The 25,427-nt window shown below is 46.8% G+C and overlaps 1 protein-coding gene and 1 long non-coding RNA gene across 2 annotated transcripts in view; one reads left to right on the top strand and one right to left on the bottom strand.

Annotated features, from left to right (window-relative positions):
* The window catches only part of LOC138265230 (uncharacterized), a 119,883-nt gene extending 102,565 nt beyond the window's left edge, over positions 1-17,318 (bottom strand). The window contains exon 1 of the long non-coding RNA XR_011199317.1: positions 17,183-17,318. This is a non-coding gene — a long non-coding RNA (uncharacterized lncRNA). The remainder of the gene's footprint in view (positions 1-17,182) is intronic.
* Positions 17,319-17,322: 4 nt separating this feature from the next.
* TPRG1 (tumor protein p63 regulated 1) overlaps positions 17,323-25,427 on the top strand; it is a 294,564-nt gene continuing 286,459 nt past the window's right edge. Inside the window, exon 1 of the mRNA XM_069212796.1 lies at positions 17,323-17,473. The gene's annotated coding sequence lies outside the window, so the exon portion shown is untranslated. The remainder of the gene's footprint in view (positions 17,474-25,427) is intronic.

Here is a 25,427-nt window from a genome sequence, read left to right as displayed (position 1 = left end):
AAGGGGGTGGGGTCAAAAAAGGAGTGGGGCTGCGGGGGCAGCAGGGAAAGAGAGGGGGGAGAGTGAAAGAGACAGAGAGAGCGGAGTGAATTAGAAAGAAGGAAAAGGAGCACTAAGGGACAGTAGTGAAGCAGAGAGCAGAGCACAGCAAAGCAAAAGGAGGAGAGAGGCAGAAGGTAGCCTAGTAGGAAAGCAGAGCTCTCCAACTAGACACCAGGGATGAGGCGCAGGCAGAAGCCTGCGGGTGGTGGAGGGCCTCGAACTCCTGACAAGGGTCAGGAGTTCAGAGGAGCCAGGGAAAGGGCTCTACTTAGATGGTGGAGGCACGGGAGGCAGAGCAATGCACTGACCAGGCATTATACATGATGCTAGACCAGGTTGAAAAAGTCACTAAGCCTGGGTCTGAGGCAGGGGTGTACTTAGTATGACTAGAAAGCATATAAATGTGTTCCTCGAGCTGCTACAGAGCACTACATTGCCGGAGCATTTCTTTCAGCTCTGAGTTATGTGGAATGTAAATATCAAGTGTTTTCATATATTGTAAAACTCCTTTAGTGACAGCTGCAGACATCTGTTATGTTCTTTTTAAGTACCTGGAACTATAGTTCTCTATTATTTTTAAGCTTGATCATTACATGCAGTAGTCTTTTTAATTGCTTTTTGGAGTTTCCTTTGTGCTATTTGAAAAATAAGCTGTGTCTGTTGTATTTGGTGAGTAAACAGTGGCCGGTCTAAGGTCCTGAGGAGAACATAAAACCCAGGCTTTGCTCTTGGACGTCTCTCATTCTCAGTCTCTTTTGAGAGATGTAAGCCGATCAGGTTATATGTCACCGCTAGAGGGAGCCACATACCCAGGAGTTTGTTGGGAACGCAGAGTTCATGTGAGAGTTGTGGAGTTTGCTAGGTTAGTTTCTGGGTCTCTCACACAGACAGCTTTCAGCTTCACGGTCAGAAGGTGAACTTAGGGCTGAACAAGTGACGTCTCTTCTCCTGAAGGCCCATAAATCTGCTTCCTGGGAAACTGGAAGCTGCCAGGAAACTGGAAAGGATCCAACGTCTGGATGATTATTTAATTTCGGAGTCCAATGAAAAATAAATTAGGTCTTCTTTTCAGTTGTGGCACTGCCTTATTCTTTTTACATTTTGTACAGAATTTAATGGGTTAAAAGTATTTTTTTTTTTTAATGTCATTAATAAAGATTGGAAATAATGAGTTAAATATGTCAAAGTTTTGAAATACCTTAAGATTTATGCCTGCTTTTCCTCTAGTGTATTGAAATGTTTTCTTTGTACTTTTTTTATTTAAAAAAAATGTTACAAACAACCATTGGCAAACCCATAGCATGGCACTCATCATAAAGACGGGTCTTATTGACTTTGTCACTGCTAGTGTGTATAGCATGCAATTATCCTATATAAGTGTGACGGCTCTTAAAAATAGAGACCGAATTATAAACTATTGTGGTAACAGTCACATCTGGCAAAGTTTCCTAAACTTTAGCAGGTCTGTTTGCCTTCCTAAAGCTAAACGAAAATAAGTCAATGTAACTGCTACCGAAAAGCAAAGAATCTGTCCCCTTGATGACCCTTTGTGGTTTCTGGTATTTGGAGAGGGTGGTTAGAGGAAAACAATGCCCTATTTGGGGAAGAACAAGGAAATAACACAAATCCTGTTCGTTACTCAGCCCTATACAAAAGCTTTTGAAAAGAATATGTTTATCTTTGGGTAGCCAATGGAAGTGGCCCTGAATCTTGGACAAACTTCGGATTCCCAGTGGGAGACGAGTAGCACAACTTCGCACCCGCCGCACTTTATGGGCCATATGTATGAACACATTTTTCCATAGACATATAATGGGTAAAAACCTTTCATACATCTGGTCCTTTGAGAAGGTAAACCTAGGTACGAAGCTTTGGCACAAGCATACGAGATACAACGGAAACGTTAGTAGTTGGATAATGTGTCTCCGCTGGAATATAATGGAGAATCCGCCTCACAATGTTGAAAGGCTGGATGCAGATAGAAGCCACCTTGTTTATCCAGGGAAGGAAAGACACCTCATTCCCAGGTTTCTCACAACTGGCGATGGACCTTGCCAAAGGATGTCTGGCACTACTTAGGAATCCAGGATGAAGATGGTCCACCAATAATCAACACCCCGTTTTATGAGATCTCAGCCTCAGGCAGTTCTCTGCCTTCTAATCACCCACTGCTTTAAACATTGCAGATAATTCATCCATAGCCCACCATAAGCTCCATCAAGTCATCTCAATTGAAAGTCCTGAATTAGCTAATAATCAATCAGTCAGGTTTTATATAGTGCTGATAGTCACCCGATATGGTATCCAGGAGCTTCCACCACCCGGAGGCTCATTCGAAGAGCCAGGTCTTGAGGGCCCTTTGGGATCCTGGAAGTGAGAAGATGGCCCGGAGCTGCGAGGGGAGGCTGTTCCAGGTCTTTGCTGCGATGTAGGAAAAGGCACGTCCTCTACTTCGGCTTCAGTGGATGAGGGGCGTGTGGGCAAGTGGAAGGGAGGCGGAGCATAAGCCGGATGGTCAGTGGAAGGTCATGTGCTGGTTAATGTAGAGCGGTCATTGGTTGTGTGCGTGCATAACTATGCTAAGAAGGTCACACAAAGACTGAAAAGAGTTGGGCTCCAGAGGACCCATGAGGGTTTCTGCTCATCAGAGGTGCTGTGGGTGACATAAACGGACACATGAAAACGGAGAGGCCCTGCTCTGTAGAAATGAGAGGACACAGTCACCTACAAGCCCCCTCACGCCCGCGGCTGTGAGCCTCGCTGCCAAAGTGAAGTGTAAGATCGTATCAAACGCAGTAGACAGGTCGAGCAGAATGTGGGCTACAATCTCTCCTTGAACTAAAGTCATTCATGGCCTGTGTGGGTGATCACATAAAGAGGAATCTGGGGTTGACAGCCCCTATGGAGTAGGGTCATCTGGTGGCTCTTACAAGGTGGGAACAGCAGAGTGCCAACCTCAAGCGTGCCTGAGAACCTTGCAATAAGAGCCTCAAGATAGCTTCAAACACCAATACATAATGTCATTTCTCTTTGGGCTGGAGAATTCTTCTCACAAGTCGATTGTACAAAATATAGCAAAACTGAACTTTTCACCAGGATCTACCAGGCAGTGATCAGCGAGCAAGCGGCCATCACCAGTTTTAAAAAAGTTTTTTTTTTTTTACTCTCCATTCAAGAGCTCGTGGCAATACAGGACACATAAACAGATGTGGCCAATCTGCTAACCAGCTGCCCTGGGTCGTTCTTCCCAGGCCTCTCGGCGCTCCCATCTCGACTTCCATCTGGGGAGAGAATGTGGCCTAAAGGCCAGAGCTGCCGACTCTGGAGCTGGGGAACCATGTTTGTACCCCTGCGTCGGGCTCAACATCATGTGATTCTGGGCAAATCTCTTAATCTCTCTGTGCCTATCAAAAAACAGCATTTGCAATGCAATGGGTCTCGCATTTGCTCGAGTTAGAGCTATTAGCACTGTAAATTCCTAACTGGACTTTTCTTGTCACTTAAATTGAAAATGAAAAAGTAAAACAGTTGACATAAGCGAGCCGATTCAAAGCGCCATGGCCGCCATGAGCATGAGCACGAAGGTGAGGCACAAAAGGAAAAATAAGTTTGCTTGCAGTCAAACATATCGGCAAACATGCAATGATCCATGCAACAGGATCTATGTCAGGGGTGGAGGAGCGGTGCCTCCCTCCCCCCATCAGCAGGAGCTGCAAAACTTTTATAGTAAAAACATAATAAACTCTGTTTTTTATGTTTTTACTATAAAAATGTACGGAGCCTAGGGCATGACTGGGACAGAGGGGGAGTGCTCAGCACTCCTCCTCAGTGCGCATGTATGTTTGGCCAGCTGTCTTGGGCTGGCCAAACATACATGCGCAGTAGAGTCTCTCCAACCCGGCAGTGTGTTGTCGGGTTGGAGACTAGGCAGATGCCCCCAGTCTGCCTGAGAGCACCCTGGCTGGGCACACCCAGACAATCCTGATGCTGCCTTGTGCAGCGTCAGGACTGACCTCAGGGCAGGCTGGGAGCCTGTGCCTGCAACAACGAAAGAGAGCAAAGTGGATGGAGCGCGCGGCGCGGGAAAGAGATAAGTTTTACTTTTATTTAATTTTATTTTTTGGTCCCCACCCTCCCCACGCGTTAAAAGGCCACAATACTTACAAAAGGTCAAAGCGCTTGCGTGCTCGACCTAATGAATGTGTCCTTGTATAATGTAACTGGTGCACCTGTAAAGCGCTCCGAAACCTTTAGGTCGAGTTGGAGCTACAAAAAAAAAAAACTCCAAAAAAAGAAAAGTTTCAGTGTATACTCCAATGGTCGGAGGATGTGGGCGGCTGCCTCTAGCACGTGAGTGCGAGGAAGGAGCCTAGAAGACGAGAAACGGCGCTTGGTAGGAGGGTCCTATTAGGAATGTTCTTTCTTGGGCAGGGTGCGCCACCTGGCTGAGCTCTGGAGAACCTCAGGGTGCCTGTTCGAGCTTCCCACCTCTGGAATGGGGCCGCCAGTGAAGCTGGATTTCACCAGGTGTGGTAGACAATTCTTACAGCAGAGGCTGAGCACTTGTAAAGGAGGCCATGGAGTGGGAACCTTCCAGATTACGCCGATGGCGGCTCTTGTGGCGAACTGGCCCCACTGGGCCCCAGTGTGGTGACACCTGGACACAGGTGGAAAGTACACGCTCAGTGTGTGGTGTGCCATGAGCTGCGGCAGGGGGGCGGGGAAGGGGATGTTTTACCCCCTTAAACTCACGCCCTCTCCCACACCGCACGACAGACTCAGAGCCCTCCTCAAGCATTTATCGTGTGTGACGTGTGTTGGGTGGAAGCAGGAGTCAGAAATCAAAGGCATCTCGCTGGTGCCCTCACACCTTAAACCCACCTCTCCGGGTGAGAGGCGGAGCCTGTGTGGCTAGAGCCACATATTTAGTATTCTGACGCACTTTGCAAAAACAGAATTTCCACACGTTTTGTTGTGAACGCAAACTTTCTATTAAGTGTAGGGTCTAGTCAGTGGCACCTGCCGTCGCGACCCCCTCTTAATAACCCACGAGTTTCACTGCGGGGTACCGTTTCTGTGGAAACACCCAAGATCCCTCATCCTGCACACAACCCCACCCCAGCCCCCAATAAAGTCCTCCCAGTCAGACCATCTAAGAGCCAAAACCAGACATCCCCTTAAAGCCACACACACAGGATTTAATTCCTTTGAAGGAACCAGGGCATCGAAAGAAACACCCCACACAGCGAGAAGCACCGCACTCTAGGGGTTCACCCAGAAAGGAAAGCGACACTGTGAACTACAAACTGCCAGGAGAGACAAACACATCATTGTGTAGTCTACCGACATAAACCTAAGCTTTTAATCCTATATATTACCTAGACCCAGGAACGGCTCCCAGATCTGTCCACGCCCACTGTGTTGTGTCAGTGGCTTGGACCTGCAGCACACACAATGGAGAGCCACTCTGAGAGTGCTGATTCTGTCCACAGAAGACACACACCACAGCCACACAGGCAGCCCTGTCACCACAGTGCCCCTTTTACTAAAGACACCCAGTGGTCGAACAGTGGGGGATCTGAGGGGCACGACGGTCCCCTTCTTTTTGTGAAAAGACGACCGTCCCTGGATGGGTAATTCCGAGAGCTGGGACGCTTCAGCTAATGTGTCAGGCATGGAGCAGCTAAACAAGCCTTCCTGCTGGGGTGCTGCTGCCTGAGAGGAATGTAAATGTGCACAACTGGTCAGTGCAAACCTAAAGGGGGCTTGGCAGCCAGTACTGGTTTTGATTGATGGAATCACTTGAAGCTTCCAGATTACAAATATTTATTCTTTTTTTCAGGGATGTAGTGCAAGGGAGCTACCAGCTAAACTATGAACTGTTTGCTTTTAAAAGACAGTTCTTAAAAATAAAAAAAAGACCACTATGTAGAGTCTGGGTATTGCTAAAAATTATATTTTGTAGTAGCCTATCTTACACTGTGTGTAATGCAAGTATAAAATAGTGACAAACATGTTCACAGTGCTTTCTCTCACAGTCTAGGACCTTGTAGCACTAAACATGCACAAAGCACTATTCTCCATTGCACCAACCAGGGTTCAGTGCTGTGGCTCTCGGGTTACACACACAGACCTCTGGAGTTCTTTAACTTCTGGAGGTTTCATAATGTAGGATAGTGCGTGTCCTACTGATTAATAATGTAACTTGCATTTAATTTCCATTTAAGCTGTGACGTATTTTATATGTAATTATCAGACGGTGAACGGCAGAAAACAGTTACACAATATTTCTGCCTTTGACCAATCCCCCATACTCACTCACCCCACCCCCATTGCGTGCAGCATCACAGTTCCCATAGTTTTTTATGCACTATGACCACTAAGCCCAGCAGCACTGAACAACACCCCTGAAAAGATGAGCTCACTGCCCCCATTAAACACTCCTCCTCTAGAAACCCGTCAAAATCAAGAAACCACAGGTTTTCTCAGCAGTCTAAACATAGGGGGATCATCCTCTCCCCCCCAACTCAGGCACCAAGGTCTTGCCAATAAGCTCCTGACATTTTAGACTCCTTACTAAGAGAACAAACCAGAGAAGGCTTTACTCGGAGAATCCCACGAGCGCAGCAGGTACACACAGATTAATAAAATGGTAATTACCGTTTTGTTATATCTGTGTGCGACCAGCCTAGGCTATTGTAGCACGAGCGTGAGGGCGGGGCTGGTTCCTGTGGATTGCAGAATGATTGGTGCAACTGCAGAGTGTGCATGATGGATTGGCCAGCCCAACATGCGCACTTCAGACCCAGCAATCCCAGCACTTTGAAAGCAGCCATGAGATTGCAGACACAGACCCCTACCCTCAAAATGAGCGCTGGGTGACTCTGCTCGAACCAATCCTAGCATGAGAGCAGCTCCAGGATTGGTTGGATTTTCATTGGCACTTGGCAGGAAGTCAAGCACCTTCCTTCCCTTTCCTCTTCGTCATCCCCATGATCCCAAGAGAGAAGAGACACTGGCCGGAGGGCCAGCAGCATCTCAGTGAGTTTTTCAGCATTTCGCCGCACCCCACCACTTTTTAATGTTACCAGCCGCGCCCCTGGCAGGCAATGTGTCCTGAACGTACGGTAGTCTGGAAATCTAAAGCTGCCTGTGTTTGCTGTAACACATAGGCCTATTTAACCAATTTCTGTGCCTTGGCAATTAACTTAAAAGTTGTACATTATTATATATATATATATATTTAATTATAGATCAGTGGCCTTCAATTCGGGGATGTTTCTGAGTGACATTATAAACAAGGAGAGGAAAGCTCGGGTTGTCCATGTCACGCAGAACCCCAGGGTGAAAAGCATCCCCTGAATTGATGGCTACCCATCTATAATATTATGTTACATATAGGTCTGTTACCCTTTCGCAGGGTTTTCTCATAACCACTAGAAGTACAAATAATGCCGGAAAATTCAGTCTTATTTTTAGTCGACCACGAAGCAGCTAGCAACTCCAGCGCCTTGAGACTCCCACGGGCGATTTGCCGTGTTTTTAAATCTTGATTGATAAATAGTTTACAATACTGTAATTATATGTTGCAGGCCCCCATATTTACAAACTGTTGCTCTATCGACTTGTGCCTCTTATGAGTATAAGATGCGGTTTGCTAATTGATGTATTTCTCTTTCTCTGAGGCAATGCGTGTACCCTGAGGAAGTGTGGCCTACTTTCAGATGCTTGTCTGAGTCTTGTCTGTGCCCGGATCCGTGAAGTCTCCCAGTTACTCTCTTTAACATGCAGCCGGGGTAGCAGGAAACACGACTCTGTTTATCCCCTGCTGGAACCGCCTGGAGAGTGAGGCTCTGTGATGCTCTGTGAAGTGCTTGTCGGCTTTCTCCGTTTCTGCCAGCAGTCACGACTCCTGGAGGAGTAAATGTCTGGAAGTTTATGCTTCGTTCTTTTCAAGCAGCGGTGGTTTAGCATGAAGCTCGCCACTAGATCTGCTGCCATAATGGCGGTCAGCAGCAGTGAGTGACGCAGTGGTACTGTAGTACGTCACAGCGGTGCTTTATGAGTTTTGTTAACCACAGTTGTGACTCTCTAGCAGTGCGTTATCACTGTTAGAAAGCCATGTTCACGATACTGAATGAGTATTGGAAGAACGGCCTACCCATAGACTTTCGGACAGTGGGTGTGGTCACTCTTGCTGAATACGGCTTGGACTGCTGGACTTCCGAACTTGACGTATATTATATTAATCTGCTGAACTTTGCTAATCTTGCTCCTAGAGATCTGAGACGTGTTACCTCGAATAAATCTACCTTTGATACTTGCTGGTCAAGGGAATTCATAGATTTATTTGGGTTTTGTCGCTGTTTACATTGGGACATGCCCTGAGGAAGTCCTTGATGGGGCGAAACGTGTCGGCTGTGGTTTTGCATATATTGAAAAGGAACAGGAATAAAGGACAGAGAAGCTGCTACTTTGCTTTGACTGACCTTCTCTTTGTATACTCTTCATTTTAGTTGCCTCTCTAATGTAAATAGAAGTATATATAACGATCCTGTAAACTGTTGGAAAGCAAGATTAGATTACCCTCATTCATCGCTTCGTTGTAAAGCGCTGTCACTTCCACTTGGATAATGTAAGCGCTATATAAAAAGCAGTATATAAATATATATATATATATCATGTTGCAGCAGCACTGACCCATCATTTCGCAGCTGCTGTAGTCCTTGCTTCATAAAGGGCCGAAGGGCGCCACCTGGCGGCTATGTATGCAGCTGCAGGTGATGAGCAGACCTGAAGGTGATGTCACCTGCTCATGACTCAGACCTGTGATTGAGAAACAGCTCGTGCCGCCCGGATTCATTCATCCGAGGGACGCCCACCCAAAGTCGTGTGAAGGTGGCGTCCTTGTGCCGCCCACGCCTGTCTGATGGGATGAAGATGGCGTCTTCCGAGGGCAGGCTGGTTTTGTGAATAGCAGGGCTGCCGGGCAATGGTCCATCTGATAGACCCTGTGATGGATGGCAGAGGCTGGCTCATCCAGAGGGGAATCTACAGGTCACCTGACAAGGCGGTGTCAGTAAAAGGCCAGCAGGGCTGTGATGGAGTCAGTTCTGTGTCAGGCTTCCCTCAGCAGGTTATGATGAGGGGGTTAGTAGCATAGACGGTAGGGCTGGGCAGTCAGTCGGACCTCAGATTCTCCTCTGAAAGTCCGGTGTGGCTGGGGTACAGTCAGTCAGATGTCTGGCCTCCTCTGAAAGGCCGGGCGGACTGGAGTCAGTCACACGTCAGACCCTCTTAGTGCAGACGGTAGGGCTGGGCAGACTCAGATGTCAGAGCAGCCTCTGACAGGTTATTGGGCGAGGCTCGGACCTCATCTGCAAGGCAGCTGTGGCTAAGACAGAACCAGTCAGAAGCCAGGCCCTCCTCTGGTAGCCAACAGGGGTGCGGCAAAGCAGGTCACCTTTCAAGCTGCCCTATGAAATGTCTGGATCCACGTCAGTGACGTGTCAGACCCCCCCTCAGAAGCCCAGTACAGTTGGAGAAAGGTCACTCACTTGTTAGTCTGTCTTCTGAAAGGCTCTTCGGCTGGGGACAGTCAGTCATACCTCAGGCACTCGTACAGGTGCCATCAGGGCTGAGACATAGCGAGCCCCGTGTCCAGCCCCCCTGGGGAAGGTCTCTGTGCCTGGATCCAAGTCAGTCATGTATCACGCCTCCCCAGGAACTACCAGTGGTGGGTACAAATCACCCACATGTTCGGTTGTCCCCTGAGCCTCGGAAAGTCTGTCAGGGCTGGGCAAAGCCATTCGCATGCCAGTCTCTTCCCGGACAGGATGCTGGGTTGGGGAAAAGCCAGAAAACGTTATTTATTTCCTTGAAATGCTGCTAGAACTGATGCCAACTCGGTCACGTGACTGGCTGTCCTCTGCCAGACAACAGGGCATAGGTGGAGGCCGTAAATCATCACCTTCGTCTCTGAAAGACCTTTGGGGTCGGGTTATCCAAGTGCAGTTCAGGGAAATGCAGGTAGGGCTGGGACCGAGCCAGGCATGTGCCAGGTCTTCTCTGAAAGTCCAGAGCTGGTCCCTGGATATACTCCGCTGTGAAGCGCTGATGTGGCTGCACACTCTCAGTAACACACACGCACGGCTCTGACTTGAATTCGGGCTGGGGCAGAGTCAGTTGCACACCAGGCTCTTGTCTGCACCTCCAGAGGCTGGCGCTTGCTGGACTCTCCTCTGATAGGCTGAAGGAGCGGGGCGGAGTCAGTCACGTGCAGGCTCTCTTCTGAAAGGCCTCTTGGGATGGGCAGTCTCAATAACTTGGCATTGCAGGGACTACCCTGGCATTCAGTGGGCCACTGGCAAATTCCGCACCAGGTCAGAATCTAATATTGTTTCCCCATTGAAAGGCTTCTGGGGCTAGGACAGAACACACCACAATCTCAGACTCTTCTGAGAGGCCACAAGCGTTTCTTGTAAGGCTCTCTTTGTTAGGCCAGTGTGTGTAGATCAAAGGCTGTAACAAGGGGAAGCATGGACTGTTTCCCCTCGGTACCACTTACCACAAATTAAAGCCAAAAAGGTGTCAAATGGTGTCATTGAGCTCACAGAAGTATCTGGTGTGTGAGGTTTGGGAACAACGAGCAATACTTGGTGAAAAGGATTGCGCAGTTGAATCAGCCCCCGAGAGCTGGTATAACCAGTGCTTTAAATGGGTCGGTACTGTCTGGTACTGAGTACCGGCACTTTTTTATTTTAAGAGGGAGAGTACCGGCACATCTCAAGAAAAACGTAATACTTTTAATTGGAGAGTACCAGCACTTCTCAGAAACAAGCAGGTACTCTGGCACAGAGTACCTGCACTTAAATTTTCCATTTCAAGCACTGGGTATAACAAAGGCCAAGTAGCATGGCAGCCTTATTAGAAGCAACAAAGAAAGGTCGGTTTACTCATAGGACCCTGACTAGATGGAATGGAAGAGGAGTCACGGAGGCCCAGAATGGAAGCATCCAGGAGAATCCCTAATCTATAACCTGAGACCTAAGCCCTGGTATCCCAAGGGGGAGGGCACTGGTCCAACTCCTTCCCTCAGGCACTGTTACACAGGATAAATCACCCACTGCAAGCCACATGGAGTTCCATGAACATATAGAGGAACAAGGCTGGATTTCAAGTTCCTTTACAAATTTATGGGACTCGAGATCATTTGCAATATCTGTATCATGTATGGCAGAGGGTACTGTCTTCTTTACAATACATGATTATACCATCATCTTTCTGGAAAACCACTTAAATCCTTTGTGTGTAGCTCTTCGAAATGGATGTTTACAAAGCTGAAGAATAAAAATAGAATCTCTAGTGCAAAATTAAACACAACTAAAAAGCTGTTAGATATTTGTGGCATAAAGATATTAGCATCAGTTTAATCTGACTTTTTTTTTAAATCGGTTGCTCAGAATGTGTAGAAACATGCAAAAAAAAGGAGTGCAAAAAATAAAAACATTGCCATAAAATCTCTTTCTGCTTGTTAATGTGCAGCTAGAAAAACAAAGCGGAAAAAAGAAAAGAACATTTCATTTTCATTCTTTACACAGCTGCTTTAATTATTGTCATTGACCGAACCAGCCTTTTTCCCGGCTGCCAGCTCTTGGAGCAGGCATTGTGACATCAGAACTCAACTGCAATATGTTATTGCAGTCGAGTGATGTAATTATTTCATTATAATGGATGATTGGGTGTGTCACAAGTGGCCTGTTATAAAGAAATTACAGACCTGTTCTTTCACAGGGAATGTAGAATTCAGTCTATTATAAGAATGTCTTCATCAAGTGGGGAAAACAAAAGGAAAGGCGAGTGCTGAACAGGAAGGGTTCAACTAGAAGTGACAAGGAGTCAGTCTCCTGTAAAGCGACTGCAAAACTCCACCCCAATACGAGTCCAAACCATGGAAAACGAGGATAGTCCTCACATGGGTTTCATAGGGGTAAAAGGGGTACAGTATCATAAGTGGAAACTCACACCCAGCAGGTTGGAACCCCCTAACCATCCTGATAAGCAATCACGGATGAAACTCCGCACCAAAAGCTTCTAAGAGTCGGTGTGGAGCACATAGCAAATCATAATTTGAATATTCATCCACAAGATCGTTAACCAAATTTAATTACAAAGTAAAGTTATAAAAACATTTGTAATCTAACAATGTAGTAGAATGAAATGACATTCTAATGTCTCACTCGTGAGGTAATACAGGCTTCAATATTGAATCTAACTTCTAACAGACACCTCTTAAGATCGCTCCAGTTATCAAGTAAGAGTGTGGTTTACCATCACAATATGGAGTTCAAGTACTGTGCAAGACAATGAAATCACAATTTTCTTAAACATTATCTCAACATTTTATAACTGAAATTATCTAAAAATGTATTGTTGATCAACTTGTAACAACTTGATTAACAATACACCATTAAAGTGTCTTCCTCTTGTAAAAATTACACGCTAATGGCCTGATTCGCAGCAGTACGAAAATTTCGCACGAGTGCAGTGGCTCATTGTGAATTGGCCCATTGTGTTCACATTATACTGCACATTGCAGTGTTGGATTGACTGGGAAACTGAAATGGATCCATCATTGAATTTTGCATTCAATGTTTAGAAGTTTGATCAAATAGCATGATGGAATTGATATAAGAGACTGATTTGCTACAGCAAAAACAATCATATTCAGAGTTAAACCTTAAAGGGACTTTGCCAAGTGGATTACCAATCTTGTGAAGGCCATTTATTTGTATATGCCTAGTGTAGTATTGAGCAACTCAGTTTTTCCCTCCCAGAAATTTACAAGCTTAAAATGCTTTTTTGAAAATGCATTGTTTAGGCATCTAATACAAGAGGTTGCATCTGTGGGATCCTTCATAAAAGTTCAAGGTATTAACATCTCACTACCAGTAGCCAAATATGTTGTGGCTGGATGGAGTCAAAGGTTTTTGTTTTTTTAAATTTGTTGGCCGTCGCTCCCACCGATTAAGATGCCAGACGCTGAACCATCCAGCTAAATTGAACTAACTATTGCAGGATCACTTGACAAGCAGATCTGAGCAAAATATTTTGAATTGGTGAGAAAAATGTATCCAAGTCTGTCAATCTAAGGCCCCTGCCATCTGTAGATGGTGGTTTTGTCTGAAATAATGTGTGCATTCTCACATAGAAACAGTTATTTGTCTACATTTCTTGTAGTTGCAACTTAACAAGGGTCACACTGCACTAGTTCGAAGCCACAGTAGCACTCACATTTTAAACTGCTCTGCGGCATTGAAAATTAACTCCTTTGGGCAATCGCTGGTTCTCTGTTCTCCTATGTAGTCAAGCGGCTACTTGCGCATTTGAGCAAGAAACCGCTTGGTGTTAGTGGTAGCCCCTTGACAAGTGATGCTTGCCTTCCTCCTTGGGAACTGCTGTTTGTGAGATTCCTTTTCAGTTACAACTGTATTATGGGCTACAATGCGGCATTTGGAGTAATATGTTGTAGTAACAATCCCCTTTGGGCAATGGTGTGCCCTTTGTATTGTTAGACTGGTGAGCGAATACTGGAGTGCTTTACCATTGGTACTCCCTAACAGTAGCAGTAGACCCCTGTACTGTAAGAATCTGTTGTTATCATAATAGTCTGTAACAGTAGTAATAGACACCTGTATTTTAAGATTCTGTTGTTGTCATAATACTCCCAAACATCAGTAATAGACCCCGGTACTTTAAGAATCTGTTGTTATTATAATAATCCCTACATTAGTAATAGCCGTTGGTACTTTAAGAATCTGTTGTTATTATAATACTCCCTTCATCAGTAATAGACCCCTGTACTTTAAGATTCTATTGTTATCATAAAATCCCTAACATTAGCAATAGATCCCTCTACATTAATAATCTGTTATCATAATACTCTGTAACATTGGTAATGGACCCCTGTACTTTAAGAATCTGTTCTTATCATAATACTCCCAAACATCAGTAATAGACCCCAGTACTTTAGGAAACTTTTGTTATTATAATAGTTCCAAACATTAGTAATAGACCACTGTACTTAAATAATCTGCTATCATAATACTCCCTAACATTAGTAATAGACCCCTGTACTTTAAGAATCTATTGTTATCATAAACTCTCTAACATTAGCAATAGATCCCTCTACATTAATAATCTGTTATCATAATACTCTGTAACATTAGTAATAGATCCCTGTACTTTAAGAATTTATTGTCATCACAATACACCCTAACATCAGCAATAGACCCAGATACCTTAAGAATGTGTTGTTATCATAATGCTCCCTAACATCAGCAATAGACCCCTGTACTTTAATAATCAGTTGTTATCATAGTGCTCCCAAACATTAGCAATAGACCCCTGTACTTTAATAATCAGTTGTTATCATAGTGCTCCCAAACATTAGCAATAGACCCCTGTACTTTAAGAATCTACTGTTATCATAAACTCCCTAACATTAGCAATAGTCCCCTCTACATTAATAATCTGTTATCATAATACTCTGTAACATTAGTAATAGACCCCTGTACTTTAAGAATCTGTTATCATGATGCTCCCTAACATTAGTAATAGACCCCTGTACTTTAAGAATCTGTTATCATAAACTCCCCAACATTAGCAATAGACCCCTGTACATTAATAATCTGTTATCATTATACTTACTAACATTGGTAATAGACCCCTGTACTCTAAGAATCTGTTGTTATCATAAATACTCCCAAACTTCAGTAATAGACCCTGGACACTTTAATAATCTGTTGTTATCATAATACTCCATACATCAATAAGAGACCCTCGTACCTTAAGAATCTGTTGTTAGCATATTACTCCCTAACATTAGTAATAGACCCCATTACTTTAAGAATCTGTTGTGGGGACCCCTTCGCTTTTGCGAATGAGTTAGCACCCACTTCAAGTGGGTGCTAACTGCGAATTGCTTTGCGACCGCTTTCGCAGTCACAAAGCAATTCTGCATCATGGTGCGAGCCACAAATAGGAAGGAAACACCCATTCATATTTGCGAGTCGCATTCCCATTTTGCGATTCAGTACCGACTTGCAAAATGGGAATGTGCATCGCGATGGCCGTTTTGCATGGCACAAACTGCGAAAATCGCAGTTTGCGCCATTCAAAACGGTTCGTACATCTGGCCCATGATATCTAGTACTCTAATTTAATTTAGAGCCAGAAAGCAAAATATACAAATATTGAAGCATATCAAGCACACATTTAGAGTTTAAAATCATATATATCACAAGAAGATTTGATGGTCCTTAAAAAGGGGAGGGATGCCTTATTTTAGCTGAACCCTATTTTGTATATAGCTTTGTGGCCCTTTTTTGGATGTCCTACGTAGGCTGATAGGTGTCTACATGCCAGTTATGTTGCAAGAGGAAGCCTCACCCACATTTTGTGTCCCGCTTCATCCTTGGCAACCTCGTTGCACTCTCGTAAAATGGCGCTACCGGGGTCGACTCAACTCCAAGAAGAGGGAGATCTTGAAATTAGGAATACAGGTAAAATATGGAATGTTAAAAATACCCTGAGGTGAACCCAAAAGATATCCTCTTTATTACTGGGTACCCCAGGTGTGTTTAAAACAAACAACCTGGTGGGGGCGGATGCTTGTTCGTGTTTAATGACCCATGAATCCATGTCGAGTGAACATGTTTCGGCATTCTCTGGTGCCGGGGACGGTCATGGGCCTTCATCAGAGCAATGAGGACCCCTATCTCTTATTCTGAGTATAATAGATCAGGGGCACAATTGCCATAAGGGGATTTCCTACCTTGACAAGATGCATAAAAAACTGTTGCTATGATGCAAAATAAAACCGAGTAAAACAATTGTTGTTCATTGATTGTTGAACGACGAAAGTGATTTTGAAATACATGCATTTGTGGGTATCATTCACTTCAAGTCAAGTGAGGAAATACTCATGTGGGACTACACTGCACACAAGGGAGATGTGTAACCCGCGGTTAGTGAACAAAGTGAGAGCAGGACAGTGCCATTCCTATGGCACTGCCCTCCCCTGACCCCAGTGCCAGGGCACAATCAGGCTGCAGAACGCCTTGCGCACACCGTTGCACTATAGCGCACAGGAGCTGCGTGAGTCTAGTGCAGGTTGTGCACCATCCCAGTACAAAATGCACTGCTTACCGGCACTTTAAATTGGTTCCTCATGTTATGTGCTGTGCGTGCAGCACACAGGCGAAGTAGGAGAGGGCAGGAGAACTAAACGCCGTTTACCTTGGTAGCAGCTATTTCACACATTATTCGTCTCTAGAGTGCACTGTGGCCCTGGTACCTAGGTGTGGGGTGAGCTCAGGTTGTGGGTGGCTCTTTATACCTGGGTACGATTGAAGGCTCTAGAGCGGAGGCTGAAGGAGGTGCGAGTTTCTCACAGTGCATGTCAGGGCGTCACAAACGGGCTCATACAATCCTTGGCCTCTCCGCAGAGCGCACGGAGCAATGGCCACGTGTCCCAGTTGTAAGTCTGAAAGTGGGCGAAGGGGGTACAGCGGATGCCGGGTTGAAATACCGGCAAGGTGAAAGTTAAAAGGAATGCATCGCTCGCAGGTGCCTGGGTCTGTCTACGGGAGGGAGAAGGGAATGCGAAGAAAGGTAGCGCCTGGAGGACTAACTGAGAAGAGGAGCGTGAGGAGCTGTGGAATATAGATGAGGGATTTGAGAAAGATGTGGTGAGAAGACCGCCAGCTTCTAACATAGCGATACTGCAGAGGAAAGTCGTGTAAAGGGAAGAACCGAGGGGGGTGAGACCTGCAGACCCCTTCCATTTAAAGCCCTGGATGAATGGCTGATGAGCCCTGCAAAGCTATAGCCAGTTTCCTGTTGTGCACATGTTCTAGCTGCCACAGCTCATCCCACTGAGTTTCCCTGGCGGTCTGAACAAAACTATTGTTCTGTTTTCATAAAGCACTAACCCCCGGCGATCGTTAAGCACTTTATATTATAACAATTCTGCGTACTACAGTGAAAGTGTACGAAGAAGTAATAAATTACCCCGTGTCCTCGCTGACTCTTCCACTTCTGACTTCTTAGCAATTGAACTTTTAGATTTAATTCTCACCTTGCGAGATAGGGGCGAAACTACAAGCCCCAGAATGCAGTTCGCCTGTGAGTTAAAGGCCGGGCCCGGCTGGCGCGGGTGGGCAGCTGCACAGGGCGCCTGGTCTTACCACGCACACTCTCGCTTCCTGGCCCCGTGAACTTCCTGCTCCGTCTCTTTGACGACAGAGGTGCGTGTGGTTTCTCTGGGCGTGGACAGTCAAACCTCCACCGCAGGCACCTGATTTCATCTCCGGATCACTGGGGAGAAAGGAGCGGACGTGGGGTGCACTCTGCAGCAGGCCCGGCACAGGTGAGCCCCCTCGTCGGTGTTTCACAGCCCCTACCCCCCGGGTCCTGGCATGATGAGTACTGGTGACCAGGGAGCCAGGGGCGAGGCAGGAAGTGTGCACAAGAGCACACATGGCAGCCGACACTGCAGTGCCCGGGCTCGCAGCAGGTGCCCTGGTAATACTCGCTTGATTATAGTACCCTCCACTCCTGCCAGGGACTTCTGTCTCCGGCCTCGGGGGCACTCTTGTGACCGACATGGAAGAGATGAAAGGCTGAGCAGAAACGGAGAGAAGGGGCAGTGCTGGAGATCGAAACTAAACTTGTAAAACCTGATTTCGGTGACTGTTGAATGCGTTAACTTTAGCCTGTCGTGCACGGCCTCCCCCCTCCCTTCAGACTGCCATTCTTTTGTTTGTGTTGTCTAACTTTAAGGAACTCGCCTCGTGTTGCTTGGAAGGATGAAAGCCATAGTCGGCACCACGCAAACGCCTGCAGCAGGTGCATTAACCCCGTGTGCTGCCTCGCATTAAAGGACCGGTTATTCCGCATCTCCATGGCACAGAGGGCATTAGACACCCTTTTATCACAGTGGGGCAGTCTTGGCATGAAGCAGTCAGTGCCCCGGGGGTGGCACATCTTCAGTAAAAGGGCATGTGTCTGAAATACCAACCTGGCACAGTGGCCGCCCCCATGCATGCCATAGGGAGCTGGGTTCACCCAGGTGGCAGAGGGTCTCTGCCGAAGAGCACAAGGGTGAGGTACATGTGGGCGTGGGGTAGTTAATTGTCCCGAGTCACGTGACCTTGGGGTGGGATGCACTCACTTGGGCGCAATTAACTTTGGCCTTCTGTTACTTAAAGCACTTAGAAACGGCAGGACTGAGGCAGGAAGCGCAATACCAAGCAAGCATTGGCGAAGCCAGAGAGATTGCCTTTTAATGCCTATGGTCCAGGTTTTTTCCTTCGAATTCTGGGGCGTGTGGTCCTGTCTTATAATGGAATAAACAAGACTACAAGTCCCAGGATTCAAAGGAAGAAACCTGACTGGCGCAGCACACCACGCATGGACGTGAGAAACTGGCATTGTGTGGCAGACACTAGAAGGTACATGTCTAACCCCAGTCTGAGTATATTGAGGGAGAGCGCAACTTTGCCCCAAATGCTTCATGGGGCCTGTTTAGTACCCCAAGTCCCGTCCTGGAATGTTTTGAGGAGAGTTATAAAAACCCCCAAGTATTTTTAGGAACATTTGAAAAGTAGTAATTTTGAATGGTTGAAAGTGCTTGCATGAGGGCGCAGTTCGGGGCAAAATAAACTACAACAGCCGCAGAGAAAGTAAGCAAAATCATTCCTGGTGCTAGAGACGCTCCCATAGGCTCCTTTATTCCCGCTCCCTCAGCCTATTAACGTTTCCAATTGGCAGGGGCTGGGGGCAAGGGACAGCATGGCTGCGTGTCCAGGCATGACATACCTCACTAGGCTTGTCACATTTCCCCCCAAAAATACACTCCATTTGTTCACGTTTTAACTTTGTGCAGTCCATAAGTAAAGTCACAAATCGTGCAGGTGTGAGCCGCACCCCCAGTGTAGCAGAGTTGAGGGGATACGCTGGGGAGACGCGGTTCCCTTTCAGGCCCTGGGACAGTGTTTCTCAGTTACCCTCTGTAAAGTATAAAGAGACGACATGACGCATGGTTCCGGTGGGTGTAAATGACCACAAGGGCGTGCGTCTGGCCCCTTTTATTGGCAGGGTGACCTGGCTGGTGACACCTGTGATGGATAGGTGTGGGGTGAGTGTTAGTGCAGCCTCAGGGGAGCAGCTGCTGCATTATGTGTCCTGCAGCACACTACGTTCCTCCCAAAATTCATACAGATGGACACAAAATAAACTAGACCTCTCCGAGTCCATCGGTCTCCTGAGTCAGACAGCAGGACAGAATTGGAGGCACTGATGATGCTGCTTCAGTAGGACATCTTTGCACACTGGTCGGAGTCCTGCTCACAGTATGGAGTTGGTTTGCTCTGCTGGTGCTCCAGATGGTTTGTTTTTGGGGATCAAGAGTGCAAAATGGGTGCATCAGGGGTGTTGTTGCTGGTGTTGCCTAATTCACTGAAGACAGTCTTGGTATGCTGCAACCTGTCAACATTTCCGCTCTGTGGCCTTACTCCCTCCTGGATGTTATTGGTGGAGCAGAGTCAAGTCCATCTCTCGCGCTTGTGGAGGCCCCTTGGATGGGTTGCCATGGCACTGTGTGTGGTCTACATTTGGGTTGTGGGCGCGTCTAGGTTGCTGCAAGGAGCCACTGCCTAGTCACCCGTGCAATCACCCGCGTGGATGAGTCATAGTCAGGTCGTGCACTTGTCACTGAGATTCAGATGCAGGTGGGGTGGTAACGTGGTAGTTGGCTGATTGATTTTTCAGATGTTCATTGGTGCTTTTTGCCTGTAGGTATACCGATGGTGTTTGACTCCACTCTCCTAACTGCTCCATGACTGGCAAGAAAAACACACTAGAGTGGAGTTGTGTGGCGAAACTGTGCGACAGGTGGCAACGACTTGCCTTGATGGTCGAAGGCTTTCTTTCTTGGGTTGTCAACAACTTGGAATGAATGAAAGAATTTATTCATGTTGGATTTCTTACAATCATTACATGAAGCAACATGCACAATATTTCCCAAATACAAAAGTACGATATAAAAACCATGGTGTGAAAACTCTCAAGGTTAAAATGCATAAAAGATGGAGGTGGGGGTGCTGTTGGTGTGACCTAGCGGGCAGCAGTGTCCAGATTGTATTTCCATGACGTCTTTGGGGCATGGGAGGTGGAGCCATTAATGAAGGTGCTTGTACGGGACTCTGTCAGGCCAGGGGCTGACAGAGACTTTGGGCCTAAGGGTGGAGTACTTCGGTGGGGGCTGTGGGTGGCATGCCTTGAATGTGGTCCAGTGGTTCCCACCGGCTACGATTGAAGTGCTGATCGAATCACGTTGGTGAAATTCCCAGGCCTTGCTAGGATCGTTGGGGCGTTATTAGAAAAGCACAAGTCCGAGGCCGTTCTGCAGGTTCTTGTTCCTTGGACCAGAAATAGGGGGACTAACGGGGTGATGATCGATGGCAGGTTTGGGGCAGCAGCACAGTAGGTGGAGCCACGACCTTCATGACTTCACCTCGCCCAGCCTTGCCCGAGAAGAGCTGAGGTCCATCATCGGTAGGGTGAGGAGCCACAGGTATAAGATTTTCCTGCATGTATGAGGTGCCAAGGCTTGATGTAAGTAGGGCTGCGCTTTTCCAGCTGCGTAAGAAGCGCCTAATGCCTCGTGATCGTGCGACGTCGGAGGCTTCCTGTATCCAGCTCCAGGGAGGTCATCTTAACCTGCAAATGCACTGTCCTTTTCCATACTGGGAAAGGTATGTCAAGGCACTGAAGGTTTGTGGCTTCTTTAAATCATTGATCACCTGTGCTAGATACACCTGCCATGGTGAGCCCCTTGCCTCGAAGGTTACTTTGAGTTGTGCCTTAAGTGTGCACTCGGGGTCTGTAGAAACCTGATATAATAATTTACTAGGTTCCCTTGGCAGTCAGATTCCATTCTCCCAAGCCTTAGCTCCAGTCTCAGCCTTGCTCTTTGAAGCTGCCAGGGTGCCTGGAAGATTGCAGACATTTGAACGTTGTTTAGTAGTGTTTTCAGTGCTCCAGGGAAGGCCAATTGGTTGTAAATTAGTGCAGGAATCAGATTCGATTTCAAAACTTTTAGCATGGCTTCTGCAGTTGGACCTTGCGGGCAGCCGCTGAGGCGTTCTAGGCTGTGGACGACCCCCGCTCAGGTGTGCCGCTGGGTTGGCCCCTTCTGTGAGTCCGACGCCTCAGTAGTGATAACTTAAGACTGGTGTTATTCTTAGGTCCCAGAGCATCCAATGTGCCTGTTTCTTCTGGGGGTATTTTCCAAAGATGATGAGTTCCTGGTTCACCTGGAGTTTGTTGGCCGTGTTGTACCTGTGGAGAGCACCATGAGCCCTCTGTTCTCCTTTCTTAGTGTGGTCCATGATCACTGCAGCATTGGGATGCGGGACCGACTCATCTGGGTCAACCAGGCGCCTTTTAATGCTTTTCCCAGATCAGCAGTGTAAAGATTGAAGAGGCGCGGGCCAGCACAGAGCCCAGTTTGAGGCCGTCGTTGGTTGGGACTTTGGTGGTCGCTGTGGTGGGGCCTGTTTTATTGAACCCAGGCCCCCTGGTTTAGAGATGTTCTTGCTTTGAGAAGAAAGTGCGGAACCCCCATGCTGTTAATTTTTCATTCTGCGTACCCCGGTCTATTCTGTCACAGAGTACCCTGTAGACTATGGGATAGCTAAACGTTGGCGTTGGTTTACTCCGTATTGCTAGGCGCGTCAAGTGAGCTAGAGCTGTGACATTGTCAATCGAGGAGCTTGCCAGCCTAAATCCAGATTGAAAGCATGAAAGAATGCAGTTTTCTTTCACCCGGCCCTCCAGGTTATCCAGCAAAATTACTGCGTATGCCTTTGCTTTCAGATCAAAAAGGGCTGTAAGCCAGTGGTGTGAGCTATGGCCCTTTTTAGGGTTGAGCGCACAAGCGCTCTGTCCCTGTTGTAATCTCTCTTTGGGCTTCTAACCACGCCCATGTCACGCCTGTCACTTTCATTGGTTCATGGGCTTGCCTTTTAAAATCCGCTTGCTTTCATTAGTGAAACACATGCATACTTCATGCCTTTTCCGGTTTTTAGCCCTCCTCGAGCACAGCGACCAACTACTGAAAACTTACGAGGCTCCATGTTTTCAGCCTGGTTTCTGCACTACTTTATCTTTTCCACACAGCGCGATAGAGCTGCGTTTTTACACAGCGCGCTCGGGCTTTCTCTTTCTTCTATTTGTGTGGCAAGAAAAGTCAGGTTAGGAATTTACAACACTAACAGCTGTGACTCGAGCAAATGAGAGACCCGTTGTATTGCAAATGCTTTTTATGAATTGGAAAGAGAATAGACCCTCTCCACGAATTCGGGATCATGGCGGTGGTAAAGGTGTGATAGTAGGGCGGTGTCCCTATCCCAGCCCAGATGTCTCCTGCTGCTCTGAAGACTGTTGCAGGGAGTCCATCACGTCCTGGTTTCCCATCGCTCCCCAGGTTCCGTATTACCATTAAAACTGGAGCTTCTGTGAGGGGAAATGATGATGAATGTTGTGGACAAACGATACCAATTGGTCGATATTTGGTCTGCCTGATTGTCCGTACAGAGAAGCTTAGCATAGGCGATCCACTCCCATTCCTCCACATAATTTTCCTTATTCTGGGTGAAGTTACTGAGACTGTTTATGTACTTCCAGAAGAGAGTGATCTAGAACTGAATGGTCCTCTATGTTCTTCTTGAGGTCTGCCACTTTCCATGATATGATTGTTAACTGACTCCTGGAGGTGGGCTCCTGTTGGTTATTACTTTGGATCATGATTTGATTCATGTTAGGAATGGGTACCTGATATGAGTGGCTCCCACCGTTCCTAGTCTTCATTGGCAGGGAGTGCTTTTATGCATGATATTTTAAGGATGTTACATTTGTCTAATTCAACTTGGTGTTCAGTAGTATAGTGTGTGCTATTTGACCCTCGACGTTAGGAGTTGACCCCTTGCTTTGGGGCTTTGCCAGGAGCTCATGCGGATAGTTCTCTGAATGATTTTGTTTGATGTCTATGTCCCATTCCATAAAAAGAGGCACTTCCTTGAGTATGGCGGCCTGGTGTGACTGTTGGCGAATACCTACCAGTGTTGACTCGCTTTGAGTGTCACCGGGGAGTCTTTGGAACCAGACCCAAGCGAGGTCATCAGAGCGCATCTGCGCTAGAGATGGTGCTTATTTAAGCAGGCAAAGAATTTAAAATATCATGTTGTCCTCTGATGTGGTATCAAGGGGTTAACACTGTCTCCAAGATGCCACTCTAGCCTTTATGTAATTTTATTCTGGTGTTCTGGTAGAAGCCTGGGTCGGTCAGCTCCCAAAGTTCCCCAAGATAAAAGTCCATTTGTGTGGGTCCTGTGATCGTCAGTTTGGTGAGCTGACCATTTGGGGGTGCAATCGTGTTGTTAGTGCTCCGGTCCGAGTGCACTGTGGGTTCTGTGCAAGTATCATTGTTAACGGCGGCTTGTGTGCATGCGTCTGTCCTTTCCTTATTTCTCAACGGAAAAGGGGTTGTCTCAGGGACAGATCTTGCTACAGCAGGGACTTTCATGCTGTCACTGTCTGCCCTAAAGGTGAATATATTGTAGAAAACAACTGGACAGGGTCGTGTTCTGCAGGAGGGTGCTGTTTTTAGGTCGAGCCGCAATCGCTTTGACCTGTTGTCAGTATTGTGGGCTTTTAACCACGCCCACCGTATGCCCATCGCTTTCACTCGTTCCTGGGCTTGCCTTTCAAAAATCCTTTGTTGTCATTGGTAAATGCTTTTCGTTTGTCCCTCCTTGGGGTGGTTTTGTTACTGCCTTGCAGACTGCCCCTGTTACATGGATCATTGCACGATTGCTGATTAATTTGACTGGGAACAAACTTCTTTTTCTTTTTGTGTCTCTCCTTTGCGCTGACGCTCATGATGGCCATGGCACTTTGAATCGGCTCGCTTACATCAACTGTTTTTGTTTTCATTTTCAATTTATGTGGCAAGAAAAGTCCAGTTAGGAAGTTACAACGCTAATAACTCTAACTCGAGCAAATGCGAGACCCATTGCATTGCAAATGCTTGTTTATTGGTGGTAAGCAGTGATGCAGCTCTGCTGGTTTTTATGGTCCTTTCAAGCTGTTTCCTTAGCTTTTTCTTCGCTCTCCTGGAGAGTGGCACTACTTACTGTGTTGAGCAGGGTGGTGCCTCCTCTGTGTCCTCTATGGCAGGCAGACTGCAGTGACTGCTTCAGTGTTGGACAGCTCTTGATTTTGCAAGCGCTTTAGCGTTTGATTACAGGGGTGTGGTTGGGGGCTATTCATTGTATTTGTTTCTTCAACTGCCATGCTTTCATGAGCAGTTGGGTTGGCTTTACATTTGACATTTGACTGTGGCGATGAGTTTCTTTAAGATCTCTGGAAGTGTAACCAATTTGTCGATGATGGATGCACGTGAGCACAGCCCGTCTACTGGGCAGCCTTGGGTTTTGGCATCAATCAGATCCATCTTGGTGCTCAGACTTCCAAGGCGATTTGAAATCGACTGTAAGAGGTCTATCTGTAATTACACTTTGGAGGATTGCCATAGCAGTGCCCTTGCCATAGTGCTTTGTGTGGCACAAATGGAAGTCATTTGCAAATCCGCCGTTTCATTGGCATCTTGGATGACTTTCCCTTCTTACGTCCGGTGCTCTGAGCAACTTTGATGTGAGCTCCAGTGTTTTTTCTATTTTTGACTCTAGGTTGTGATAGATGCTGAGTGGTCGCCCAGGTCGTAATTGTGTTTCGTTGCACAGTTCGGGGTAATTTTTGGGCTAATTAGGACAGGGGAGGTAGCCTGCATTGTGGCCAGGCTGCGGCGGGTGAATTTGTGCAGTGTTGAGTCAGACGAAATTCACTGGGGCATCAATTTTGAGAGCCTTATTAGATGTTACTTGTTCTGAGCCTGGAAGTTCTAGATGAAAAGACTGGTTGTGCATCGGTGGTTTGCCGATGATGGTAGTTGATGGTCTCTTGGTCCCCTGCACAGCTTTGGGCAGGAACGGGATCTGTATTTCCCTGAAGAGATTTGTTGACCACTCACTGCGGGGGCCCGGAGAAGCTCCAGATGCCATGAGCAGAGGCCTGAAAGTACTGTGTAATTAGGCCTGTTACCATTGTGCCAGTGGATGTCTTGGGGGTTAAGCTCACTTGACTAGGGAGCGTGTGACCCTTGTTGAGTTGTTGGGGCTCCTCCATGCTCCGGGTACTCCAGGTGGTTGTTGGTGGAGGAAGAGCTTACCCCTCAGTTGCAGACTTTGACCAGGTCTAGG

The sequence above is a fragment of the Pleurodeles waltl genome, chromosome 11 (assembly GCF_031143425.1).
Source record: "Pleurodeles waltl isolate 20211129_DDA chromosome 11, aPleWal1.hap1.20221129, whole genome shotgun sequence".
NCBI classification, from domain to species: Eukaryota; Metazoa; Chordata; class Amphibia; order Caudata; family Salamandridae; genus Pleurodeles; species Pleurodeles waltl.
Note: the sequence above shows the minus strand (reverse complement) of the source record. Positions and strands in the feature narration are given on the sequence as shown.